Source organism: Vespa mandarinia, chromosome 4 (genome assembly GCF_050613455.1).
Source record: "Vespa mandarinia isolate Hongniang chromosome 4, ASM5061345v1, whole genome shotgun sequence".
In the NCBI taxonomy this organism is placed as follows: domain Eukaryota; kingdom Metazoa; phylum Arthropoda; class Insecta; order Hymenoptera; family Vespidae; genus Vespa; species Vespa mandarinia.
Genome location: NC_140813.1, coordinates 4,775,001 through 4,789,333, shown reverse-complemented (window position 1 = coordinate 4,789,333; position 14,333 = coordinate 4,775,001). Strand labels below are relative to the sequence as shown.

The window sequence follows — 14,333 nt, the reverse complement described above, 5'->3', positions numbered from 1 at the left end:
GTTACATAGATAGGAACGAAATACGAAACGTTTTACGCACGTAAATGCACGAATATCCGAGCGCTTTGGTAACTCGGCCCTTTTTCAATGTTCCTACCAGAAAACTTCTTGTGCAATAAAATGGTCCGCATACCTATCTCTACCTTTCTACAAGCTTTTGCCAGAGAGGGTAAGGTTGGAAAAAGGGTTTAGGTTGGTGGTACATAGTGATATATCGTATATAACTTAAAGTATTACGGTAAGAGAATTGCTAGATACGGTGTAGTACGTTACCACGAGCGACGGAAAAAAACTAAATACTATTGGTCTGATTATATCAAAGTGATATTTCGACGAGAATAGAAAAAAAAAAAAAAAAAAAAAAAAATAAAAAAAACAACATTCAAAACTTTTCCCCTCGTTTCCTCGTTAGAAGATTTTTTTATCGTGAAAATTTTTCAATCGTGAAAAAACCGTGAAAAATTTCTATCCTTTCGAACGCGACAATATTGGCGAAAAATTTTATTACAAATTTTTACGAATTCAATCAAAATTATTTGATTTTTATTTATCTCATGATAATTTATACAAAGAGTTATTGAAAACGTAGAAAAAAATATTGATCCTTTCGTTTTCGGAATCGATTTCTCTTTTCTTTTCCTTTTTTTTTTCTTCTTCTTTTTCTTCTTTTTTTTTCTCTTTTCTTTTCTTTCTTTCTCTTTCGTTCTTCTCTTTCTCACGACAAATAGTAATTTTGTTACATTTCAGGATAACGTAATCGTAATATTTTCCAACAGAAACATTTCATTTTTGTATTTTTTGATAATCCGAGAAGGCTCTATTTGTACGATAAATTATATTTAAAGGGGAACACGTGTGCGTACGTAAATATCAAGCAGAGGCTGGAAGTATACGGATATTTTTAGAATGGGCCGTTATTATCGAAGAAAATAGGGGGAAGAGGGAGAAGGGGATGGGTGGGGATGGGGGAGGACACAAAATCCTACCCGTGATATACCATAGAAGTTTTCGAATATAAGAGCTATATTCTACGTTATACACGTAAGCGTAGGTGGTATAGGATCATTCCTGGATCAAATCGAATCGTCTACATGTGCACGCTCGCGATAAGAAAATCGATGAAAGAGCAACCTTAGCGAATTCTAGCGAGCTTGAGAAAAAAAAAAGAAAAAAAAAAAAAAAGAAAAGAAAAAAAAATATTGAAAGAAGAAAGAAACAAAAAGAAAGAAAGGAAATTGATAGCACGGTTTCGTTTCGTTTCATTTCGTTCTGGATTCTTATCGACAAATCCGATTTAGAAATTCGTTTCGTTCGATTCTTCGAAATGAAAGAATTAGTTTCAGTTTTTGTTGTTGTTAGCTCGCAATTATTCAATTATCTCAAAACAATATGTATTGGCAAAACCGTAACTATATAGATAGATAATTTCATTTAATTTAGATATTCAATCGTGTTCTCTCATTTTAAAAATGGTTAATAATTATTATGATTGGTAAATCTTTAATAAGAAATTAATAAATAGGTAAGTTGTTATATTATACAAGTTTTCTTCTCTCCTTCAAAATAGAATTTCTTTCTTTCTTACAACGGCGAAATTTTATTATATCTTTTTATTAGTGCCGTCCATCGAACTCTTCATAGAAGAAGGTTAGTTATTGATTTAGATTTTCTTTTTGGCCTATTTTCTTTAGAAACTAAAGCTCTTCCGTTCGAATGTTAAGTTCGATCGTAACTCAAGTCCTCTTTAGAAAATGTATATCGAATAACGTTCTCCCCAAGACAGAATGAGATCATCTACTTGAAGTAATTGAGGATGCGCTCAATAATATGATGGACATTTCGAAGCTATGCATTTCTTCCACTTTGTATTCATACCGAATGTCTTTCTCATGGCTAAAACCGCTTCATATAAATCAACGAGCATAATACCCCCGATGCGACGCTCGATGCACCACGATAAGTTCATATTTTGATAGAAAAGATTACTATAAAAAAAAAAATATATATATATAATTTTATATAATTTAAATATATAATTATATAAAATTTATAAATATATAAAAAATATGTACATAAAAATATATATATAAAAAAAAAATATATATATATAATTTTTTTGCTCACTATTATGTCAAGGAAATAAAAAAAAAATAAAAAGAGAGAGAGAGAGAGAGAGAGAGAATCGATAAAAAATTTGTGACAACATTTTTTCATATCTTACTCGCGTAATAACTTATCTAACTGCCGTTTAAAAAAATGATGAAGTTTGATTAGAGAAAAAATTAAAAATTATTTAATGTTGAAAAGGACCACCTATCTACGTGTAATTGATCTTGTTTTTTTTTTCTTTTTTTTTTTTAAAGAAGTTTGAATTGACAAAAGTCGAGAAAACTCGAGGAAGGAATGTCGTTCGATTACAAAAAACGTGATTCGTAAAGAGCGACAGGTGGGAAGAATCGACGATGATTTTAACGATTGACGTTTTAACGCTAAAGGATGTCGCGAAACTCAAGGAGAATAAATGAGAAATGAAAAGACAAAAAAGAAAGAGAAAGAGAGAGAGAGAGAGGAAGAGGTTAACCAAACTATTTTCATCTTTTCTTTCCCTCGTTTTTCCAAGTAGAAATTGTTCGAGTATAACGGTGTACATAGCTCATGACACTTGTCGATTAAAATATTCATGTTAAGTAAGTACTTACTTACTTATGTATGGGAATAATATGAGACGGGGACTAAATCATCCGTTTAATACGGACATGAACTCAATGACGTTCTGTCGTAATTGCCCTATCATTGTTTCTTATTGCTAGAGATATGAAGATAAGAAAAGAACTTATAAGGATCTTGTGTAACATGTGTCTTGGCGATTAAATCGACCTAATAAAAATGTGTATCTAATGTATTCGTAATAAAAATAATAATTATTTATATATATATATATATATATATATATATATATATATATATGACATATAGAATATTATTTATAAATGGCGTGAGTTGTAATATTCTCATCTTTTTTTTTTCATTTTTATTTTTATAGAGAACGAGGATCAGCTGATGTTACCACCCGGCGACTTGGTGACCCATGGGTGAGTTAAAATTAATAATCGATCAATTGTTTTTTGACTTTAGTAAAAATGAAATATTTTTTTGTCTATTTATTCGACCGTGATAATAATATTTCGTTCTATACTTTTTCTTATTTATTTATTTATTTTTTTTTTTTGCTTTCTTCATTTATTACCGATTTCTACGGGGATCTTAAACGAAATTAGATATTTTTTTTTTTCTTTTTTTCTTTTTTTCTTTTTTTAATTGGAAACTCTCAGCGTGCGCAAAAATTTGCGGCCGTCGGACCGATTGAGGACGTGAGAGCAACGCTAAGTTTTCTATTTCTAATGAATTGACCTTGGCTTTTCTCTTACGAAGAATATTAATTATAAATAATTCATTCTCTAATGCAATTTTAAATATACCGATGAAAAATCGTACAAGATATTTAATCGATTTATCTTTGATTATAAGATATATCATAGAAATATATGATTATAATAATTACATTAAATTTGCAGAATTTCATATCATATCAAAAAATTTCTACTTAAAATATTTATGATAATAAATCAAAAACAAAATTGATTACCTTTTATATATATTCTCTCGAAGTGATATTGGCCAATAAAAGGGACACCATTTATATTTTTTCCAAGACACTATCTATGTTTAATTATAATTCGCGCGTAAATATCGATTGAAAACTTGATCTTTTTGAAAAAAATGATTAAAAAAAAAGAAAAAGAAAAAGAGATACAAACAAGAATAATAATAATAATAATAATAATGATAATAACAACAACAACAACAACAACAACGACAACTAATAACAACTAATAAGATATACACTCTAGTCAGCGTACGAAGAAGGATCCTATTCCTTTCATCAAAGGAATAGAAATAATGCTAACATTTCGTGTTCATCTCTACGTTAGGTAGTCTCGCGAGAAGGGCGCAATATGGCGGCAATGGAGGCCGTGGAAATTGCAAGAGAGGCGCTTCCTGCAACCGAAAAAGCTCGGTTAGGGTTGGGCTGACTTTCTCTATCTTTCTCTATCCCTCTTTCTATGTTGGTATGCCGTGCATGTCGGTACAAAGGAGTTTCGCATTGATCGGCTGCCACGGGGAAAGCTTCGCTCCGATTGGCTGTTCCGAGAGGCGTCCTTGTCTTGCCGAATTGAAACGGGCTTCATTGAAAGGGGACAGACCTAGGACCAGGTACTCTTCCATACCTTAGAGCATTCACAAGAGAGAGAGAGAGAGAGAGAGAGAGAGAGAGAGAGAGAGAGAGAGAATGAAAGAGAGTGAGAGAGAGAGAGAGAGAGATAGAGTAGTTAGGTATTCACGAAGATGAAAGATAGAAAGAGAAAGAGATATATAGTAGAGGAGAAAGGGAAGATGCTAAAAGAAAATGGAAAATCGGTGGTGGGTTGTCGTCGTCGTCGTCGTCGTCGTCGTCGTCGTCGCGTGGATCGCTTCAAGGTACCTTTTTAGTACCACCTCTGTACTCGAACGAAAGAAAGTACCACTTAGTTTGTCCTCCTCTCCCATCCAATCAGGCTCAAGCGCTTACTCTCTATTATTCTCTCTCTCTCTCCCTCTCTCTTTCTCTCTCTGTTTCTTTCTTTCTCTCTTTTATCTTTGTAATACATTATATTGCAAGATACTTGCATTCTTTACTAATTACTTTTAACAGGATTGATGTGTATACGTGCGTGTGTGAGAGAAAAAGAGAAAGATAGATAGATAGATAGAGATAGAGATAGAGAGAGAGAGAGAGAGAGAGAGAGAGAGAGACAAAGATAGAGAAAAAAAAAGGAGAATATTAGTTTCGTCGATAAATTGATTATTACGTTACCCTGGATTTATAATATAATGTATTGTGTTGTTGCTGATAAAAGAATGAGAGAGAGAGAGAGAGAAAGAGAGAGATAATTGTATTATAGAAAATACAATAGCTAATGTAATTACTTGTATTTTTTTTCTCTTGAGTTATTTCGTGCATTTAGATTAATTATAAATGATGGAAAAATTTTTTTCACTCTTGTTAAATTAAATTTCATTATCGATAATTTGAAATTATTGATTTCATTGAGAAACGTCGCTTAGTAAACGCGTTGTAGACGGATAAAGTAAATAAGACATTTGGAATATTTAGATAGAGGAATATATGGATATGTAAATACTTACTTTACGTAGGACCAGTTGCGTTCTCGCGTGCACGGGAGAAGGTTTACGAGCTTGAATTTTTTATTACCTGACTACAACAGCTAGTGTCACGCGAATCTACGCGCGTAGGTGCGACATCGAATATACTTATCTAACAACTATAAATATAATAAAGAAATGGACCTATCTATTTTATCTTATATTTTGATTCTTTGACTTAAAAAAATATTTTTTGAAGGAATTACTATATATATATATATATATATATATATATATATATTCGTACGTATTTCTCTCTCTCCTTCTCTCTTTTTTTTTCTTTTTTTTTCCTTTTTTTTTTTATTTTATTTTTTTTTATTTTTTTCTTAACTTTAGAATTGATCGTCTTTCCTCTTAATGATTATTTATCGATTCATTTTAAATCGATCAAAAATATAAATGTGTAATATTATGCGGAAACTATGTTCTTACTTTTCAAAAATTTGCTCGATTTATAATTTGGAATGTTTAGTCGATAAAAGAAAAAGGAGATATATATATATAATATCGATTTTTAGATATCCTTTATCTTTTATCAGCTTTCAGCTCGAGTGGTTTTTTATTGTAACAATAGGACTAGTTTACTCACTTTTCTTCATAACTAGTTTTAGTTTGTTCCTTCCAAGATAATCAATTTTCTTTTCTTATTATTATCTTAGAAGTATAATGATTGTGCGAGAAAGAAGTAGAACAGGATATGGGAATTGTGAAGTATAAACAGGAAGGGAAGAAATTGTGTATTGTGTACCAGATCGAATAAGTCACTTTAATCAATTAACCGATCAACCAATTACATTTCATTCTTCTTCTTATTCTTCTTCTTCTTCTTTTTTTTCTTTTTTTTTTTTTTTTTCTTTATTTGTCTGCGTTTCTTTCTCTTTGATTTTTCACCTTAGATATTTTATAAATGTAAATTGGTAATAGGTATGAATATAATGATATGTTCGTCGATGCGTATACTTTTATATTCGAGCACATATTAAAAGTTGAAAGTTATTAATCTATGGTAATCGAATAACTTTCCATAGATTTGTCGGCACTTTTGTAGATTTCTAATCACCTCACTCTTCTTTGCATCATTCTACATTAATATTGGCCATTACATAAATAGACCGAATGAGATACATATATTAATATTATTATTATTATTATTATCATCATTATTATTATCGTGGTAAAACTAACGATATCAATTTCAAATTATTCTTTTGTTATTTTCAAAACTAATGAAAATCGTTAAGAATATATGAAAGTAATAAAAAAAAAAAAAAAAAAATAAAAAAAAAAAAAAAAAAAAGAAAAGACACATTCACTTAAAAAAAAAATATTATTTTTCCTTTTTTGCTATGTAACGACATTGATGTGAGGGTGAAAGTGAGATATGAATTATCTTTCGATTTAAATATTTTCTTTTCCATCGTTATATCAATATTTTTGGATTTTTTTTATATTTTATTTAATCTTTTCGCAACCAAGTAAATACATGATTCTAAAGATACTAATGTTGTTGATTTACCATTTTTCCCTATAATATCGATTTTTTACAAAATAGTCCCGTCTCGCTTGAAACTCACTATTTTATAATACGTACACACATTTTATAATATTCACTTACTCGTTTTTATTTCTTACTCGATGAATTTTACTTTTCATTGGATTTATTGAAATCTAAATGGCCGGTTAATAATTGGCATTAAAACATTTACGTTATTTTCATGTAATCAGTAAATGATAAAACGATTTAATTAATTTTAATAAAGTTTCTCTTATACTTACCCATCCTAATTGGAATCACATATGATCGATATATAATAATTAATCATTAGTGACGAAATATTAATTACCATATTAATTAACGAATACTTTAGAAAAAATTTTCTCACGTTTATATGAACGAGAATATCGAAAGTAGTCTTTGTGGAGGATAGAATGAGATGGGATGGGATGGGATGGGATGAGGTGAGGTGGGGGTAGGGTGGGAACGGCAAAAGGAAATGTTTTAAGCCAAGAACAAGGAAAAAAAGAAAAAAAAAAGAAAAGAAAGAAAGAAAGAAAGAAAAAAGGAAATTAAGTTTTTTTCCTCGGACACGACGTCAGTCTTCGAAGAGTAACGAAGGACGTATTATTGATTAGAGATGGAAATGTGAAATCGTTGGTGCAGGTGGCGCCATCTTTTGAGAAAACCCGTAGTCAATTTTAAGAGGAACGAAGAGGGGAAGTCTATAGCGGTGATAGTAGTGGGGGTAAAAAGTTTTTGGTGGGGGTTGAAATCGGGGTGAAGAGATCGTGGCGAGGCGAGACGGGGTCAACCAGTCCAGACCAGTCGGTCTCGCCCCGACAACCCCTGCCCAATCCCTGGAAAACAAATGAGAGAGAGAGAGAGAGAGAGAGAGAGAGAGTGAAAGAGAAAGAGAGAGAGAGAGAGAGAGAGAGAGAGAGAGAGTGAAAGAGAAAGAGAGAGAGAGAGACTCTTGTGGGACTAGTATCGATCCTGGGATACATGTTACACGATGCTGAAGTTTCATAAAGTTTTACTTCGTACATCACGTTTTTGTGATGATGAATGAAAAAGGAAATATACGAAGAGAAAACGCTTCTTTTTGAAAATAATATTTTTAATTGAATTTAATGAATGAATTATCTATTCTATTCTCTCTCTCTTTCTCTCTCTCTCTCTCTCTCCCTCTCTCTCTCTCTCTCTTTCTTTTATCTTAGACTATAGATATCGTAGGAATGTCGTACACGTTTTGTTAAGTATCTCAATTTCGACAAGAAATTTATTTCGCTAAATGTTCAATTTTAATTTGTCACGATATCTAACAGTTAGACGATTTTAAACGATTTCTTTTTCTTCCCTCCTTCCTTCCTTTATTTCCTTTCTTTCTTTCTTTTTTTTTTTTTTTTTTTTTTGTTTTGTTTTGTTTTTTATAAGACAAACTTATCTTATTATGCATAGGTGTTGTTATATAGAGCATAGTAAAATGTAGACTTAAATATATGGTGTAATATTGAAGATTTTTAACTAATACTTTTTTTTTCTTCTTCCCCCTTTCCATTTTTCTTTTCTTTTCTTTTCTTTTCTTTTTTTTTTCTTTTTTTTTCTTTTTTTTTTTTCTTTATTTTTTACGCACCCTACTTATCGCGAATAAGATTTTCTTCTTCTTTCGAAGTCGTAAAATAAATACAAATACATTTATGAAGTAATTATATAAAACGATCATGATAAATCATGACTTAATGATTAAGAAATATCTACAAGTGGTAAAGAAATATGTACGTAAGCACTTAAATATGTATTGGGTGAACCTTATAATGTGATGAATTAATAAAAATTTTTTTCCCCCACGAATAAATTCTTATTAATGATGAACTTATACGAACATTTTTCATCGCGTATTAATTGTAATACGACATTTCTAAATATTTTATTTCCAATCTCAAATTACATATGCATAATATTAAAGGTTAAAATCGAACGATTCAAAATGTGGGGCACCCTGTATATTTAACTAGTTATAGTTAAGTAAAATATATATTATATGTAACTAATGAAAAAAAATTCATGAGTATAGACGCACACACCTATATATGTCAACGAATGAGACGAGTGTAAACACATATGCGGGTTATATATATTTATAAGATTATTTGACGTTTTTATGCGTTATCGAATATTTATATCTTTGAAAATCGTTAAACGATTCTCAAGGATTAACGATGAAGAGATCTAACAGTTTAAAGATAAACTCGTTCTTTTTTTTCCTTTTTTTTTTTTTATATTATCTCGATAGAAACGACAGAGTATGTGTCCTTTATTTTTCTTTTTTTTTTTTTTTTTTTTTCTTATTTTTCTTCTTTCTTTTTGTTTCTTTTTCTCACACTTCGATAGATATTTATTTATTCATTTATCTTTTATAAATCTGATCAAGAGAAAGACAGAGAGAGAGAGAGAGAGAGAGAGAGAGAGAGAGAGAGAGAGAGAGAAAAAGAGAGAAAGGGAGAGAGAGAGAAAGAAAGATAGAAATAGATGTAATTTAATTGCAAAGTTTTTAGATAGATTTTAAGATAAGATGGGGGAAATATCGTGGGGAAAAATTTCAACGTGTAACGTGGATTCAAGTAAAAGCTTGGCCGATTGGCTGCTAGATGGCGACACAAATCAGTCGGTGTCAGGGAGTCTGAGTGGTCCAGCTTGAGCTCGAATCACGTCCCTGGTAATCGAGGACATGGCGGCAACATGGCGCCGAGTCTATCAGCTTTGGTATTCCAAGCACGGCACTTTCGTAAGCACTACTACGTTTTTCGTGTGTTCCAACCGCGAGATATTAATAATCGCTTTGAATGCGGTACAACTTTCACCTATTCAACGTCGGATTTACTTTATTTTCTATTTATTTCGTACTACACTAGTACGGTGATTCAGCAAATTATTTATTTATCATTACGAAGTGAGAAAAAGAGAGAGAGAAAGAGAGAGAAAGAGAGAGAGAAAGAGAAAGAGAGAAAGAGAGAGATAGGGAGGAGAGAAAGAGGTGATATACCTAAACTAAATTATATTATCATTTTAATATTCTTCTTTAATCGTGTGTTGTTTTATTCTCTTTCTTTCTCTAATATACGTTTTATTTCTTTTTCTTTTTTTTTTTTTTCCTTTCTTAAATTTCTTTCATGGGAAGAAGTTTACGTTTTCGAAGACACAAACCGACCAATCGAGGAACTTGATACTTGAGAATTCACGAAGGGCTTCAAGTTTCGATGTCTCATTTGTTCGAATGACATTCTTCGAATTTTTTTTTTTTTTTTATTTTTCTTTTTTTTTTTTTAAACGATAAAGAATACTTTTTTATGAAGTTAATTTATAGATAGAAAAGGGTGGGTACATATCTATCGTTAATTCGATTAAAGGTAAATACATTTATGTTCGTACGAAACCAAAGTATGTTAAGTCATGGCTATTTAGTATGGTCGTTTAAAATAACAATAATTATGGTGTATAACGTCTCTTAAAGGATACAAAAGTCCCTAGGTAATACAAAGTAACTAGCTATCTCGTGCAATTTAGCTGGGTAACTTCTTTAGGCTCCTCGGCTTTCTTTATTACGGTCTTTATTGCCTCTTCTTTTTAAAAGTCTATAAATAAGTCGAGTAACATGAAATCCAAATAAAGAACAAATTGATGTATCAGCTTTAAATGAAAGATAGATAAGGACATAGCATTTGTTCATTCTAATTTCTTTTTTGTTTGTTTGTTTTCTTTTTTTTTCGTTTTTTTTTTTGTTTTCATCTCTTTTTTTTTTTTTTTTTTGTATTTTATCAAACTTTATATATATATATATATATATATATATATATATTTTATTGATTGTTAGATTAGTTAAGCTTTTGAAAAGCTGTTGAACAATATTAATCGTCAATTTAATTACGCTGAAACAATCATGTAAAAGTGAGAAAAATAACTTTATGAGATTATATTGTCTATTGATTATCTGTTTGCTCGTTAAATCGATAAGTATCAGGTGGTAGTGAGAAAATTAAATCTAATTAGTAAGCTCTTATTGTTCTCATTCTTATATTTTGCAAGAGATATACATAATAGATATTATTTATGAGCAATGACAATTAAGATATGTAATTTTATTAATAAATGACAACGACTATGTTTATTTACGTGCATAAAAGCATTTAATCGTACGATCTTTATAGTGACTATTTATAGTAGAGTTAAATGATATACGAACGAGTAAAATATAATTCTCACTTTTATCACTGTCTATTTGTAAAAAGATTCAAGTGAAATATTTCTCTCTCTCTCTCTCTCTCTTTTTTTTTCTCTTTCTCTTTTTCTCTCATTACGTTCGTTATTAACTTTATGCGATTAATGACGATCGCTTTATTATTCGCTTATTTTAATTAGAGCCAATTCTTTTGAAATAAAAAGGCTCGATGAGAAGAACTTACATTAATTACCTACCACAACCTGACCTTGAATGTAATATACATTTACTCCTTATGATTCCGTTTAGATATTATCTTTATCATAATCCAGACGCCTAGTTTAATTGCATACATTTTTATCTAGTACGTTTACATAACTACAATATAACTATATATATATATATATATATATATATATATATATATATATAATATCTGTAGAGAGAATACTACATAACTATATATATATATATATATATATATATATATATATATATATATATACATATAAATATTTAAACAAAACGCGAATACGTTTAGCTACTTACATACTTTTCCTCGCTCTGTTTTTATTTAAACGTAGTAAAGAAGAAAGGCGGTTTTATTTTTATGAGATACTTACTCATGCTTAATAACTCCTAAAGAAAGAGCGAGAGAGAGAGAGAGAGAGAGAGAGAGAGTGAGGTGGGGAGGGGGGGAGGAATTCTAAAAAAATGAAAAAGAAGAAAAAGAAAAAAGAAAGAAGTAAAAGGATTCTTGACGTATTCGAAGAAGAAGCACGGTGGCGCAGGTGCGATGAGCATTTTTACATTCGATTATACAAGATGTCCGAAGGAAAATATTTCATTCTATGGAATATAATCCTTGCAGCTGCTCCCGCCCATCGGTTATGCTCGACGCGTGTCCATATATATATATATATAGATATATATATATACATACATACGTATATATATATATACATATATATATATATGTATACAGTTATATATATACATATATATCTATACTTATATATATATATATATATATATATATATGTTCGTAACTTGGAAGCTGGGTTTTAAACTTGCAATTTGAAATATATAAAGTTTCCTCTCGTTCGCCGCCATCATCATCTTCCTCTCTCTCTCTCTCTCCCTCCCTCCCTCCCTCCCCCCGCCTCCCCCTCGTTTCCCCCTTCTCATCCCTCTTTCTCTCTCTCTCTTTTTTTTTTCCCTTTTTCTTTTCGTTTCACAGCTCTAGGTCGCATCTGTAAGCCTCACGAGTCGGAAGGACGCCGTTTGCATTCTTAATCCCTTATTCCGTTTTCGGAATCAATAAGGGCAGCCAAATTTTCTTCGCTAGTATGCGAGACCAAATATATCTTTAGATAGGTAAGATACTCTTTTCCTTACGCGTGATTTTAAGAACATCTGCCGTCGGAACGATTCTAACGTGAACAAAGTTGTATAATCCAATTTACCACCTACACCCGAAAGTCCGAGAAAATTATTACTACTAATTCGGTGTTCTTTCATTTTCTGTTTTTTATTCAAAATACAAAAAAAAAAAAAAAAAGGTACATGAAAAGGTAGATTAGAATTTAGATAGATTAAAGAAAGAAAAGAAAAAGAATAGAATACGTAGAGCTATTAGAGTAATTACTTTCTATCGTCGTTATTGAACGAATTATATTATCTAATGAAACGAAATATTATATGATTAGTGAGAAAATATTTTCATGCTGAGATATACCTGTATCTTTTATGAAGAAATAAGGAAAGAAAAAAAAAAATAATGATAATAATGATAATAATAATAATTATCATTATTATTATTAATAAGATTCGAAGGAGAAATTAAATCTCATTTTTGTACGATCCTTTCAAGGACATCGAGTTTAAAAGCTTCTTAAATGTCCCCTTGATACGTTCGAAAAGCCACGCCATTTTCCCCCGTTTGCTTTTAACGTACTAAAACTCAATGGTATAAAAACATATTGGTAGTTAGTTACTTTGATAATTTTCATTAAATATAGAATCGTTATTTCTCTTTGATGTTTTATAGCATTTAACCGATGTATCTTGCGTTATTGTGAATACGCGCCGACGGATGATCGCGAGAAACGATTATTTATAAATAGACAAAGATAAAAAAAGAAAGAACATGGTTAAATTTCGATTCAACCAATACTTTTCTAATAGACTCAATTTTTCACGTTTAATTTTCTTTTTTTTTCGAAAGTATTTTTTAAGTTAAAAAAAAAAAAAAAAAAAAAAGAAAAAAAAAAAGAGGAATGGAAAAGAAAAGAAAAATGAACATTCGATAAAAAAAAGTACTAATTCGTACGTAAATGATAAATATTATCTTTTGTTGACCAAAGGTCACATTTAAATTGTCGAAACGGTAAAAAGAAAGAAAGACGAAAAAAAAAAAAAAAAAAAAGAAAAAGAACAATTTTTAAACGCTCGTTTAATCGTCAATTTGAATATATTCATTTTGGTTCTGTCGTTCCTATATAATATTTCATTTGAAAAACACGAGGAGCATCATGGATGGTCGATTATTATACATATCTATTAAAATTCATAATTGCGATCGTTACAAACTTGAAATGGAGAAATTATCGACAATTTATGTCCATCGTGATCGAGTAAATATGTATTTCATAACAGAAATATCTCCTTAACGTTAACTTCGTTAACGACTTTATAATATAACATCTTCTTTAAGGGGGGGGGGGCGGGGAGGGGGGGAAATCCAATAATGGATCGTTAAAATATTCAACGATTATAGTCGATTGAAATTCGAATGGTGTTTATTTATCATTGATTATGCATGATCATTAATTATGTAAGGGTTGCTTTAGATATACGCCATGTTCGTCATGATTTTGCTTCCTTGTGATTTTAAAATGATCAAAAAATTTAAAAACTGATAAATATACGACGATAAATAACAAACATTTTACAGCTCTTTATCTTCATAATTATACTATAATTATACTTATATATATATATGTATATCTAACTAGTTATAGCATAACATACGTATTACGTATTACATTGAAAGAAATACATTAACTATGTATATCGTCAAAGAAAACTTTTCTATTTCCATTATTCTCCATAATTCAACCCCCATGGGTACAATCAAAGTAGAGTTATCGACGAGATTTCTTTCCCGTATATTTCTCATAAGGTAGCTTTTCTCTTTAATAAGAACAAAACTCCTCACGTTTTGATGGAGGAGGAGGTGCGAGGAAGGTGATGTAGGTACTACCGAAGAGTATGGAAGCGAAAAACGCTATACACGAGAAAGATTTTTCTCCCCTGTCGTTCCTCGGGAATTGAACTTTTGTCGTTCCGTAC

The 14,333-nt window shown here is 30.4% G+C and overlaps 1 long non-coding RNA gene across 4 annotated transcripts in view; it reads left to right on the top strand.

Moving 5' to 3' along the window:
* The window catches only part of LOC146873049 (uncharacterized), a 287,739-nt gene that overhangs the window by 15,457 nt on the left and 257,949 nt on the right, over nt 1-14,333 (top strand). For all 4 annotated transcript variants that reach the window (XR_014982110.1, XR_014982108.1, XR_014982107.1 and 1 more), the window contains exon 2: nt 3,044-3,092. This is a non-coding gene — a long non-coding RNA (uncharacterized LOC146873049). The remainder of the gene's footprint in view (nt 1-3,043; nt 3,093-14,333) is intronic.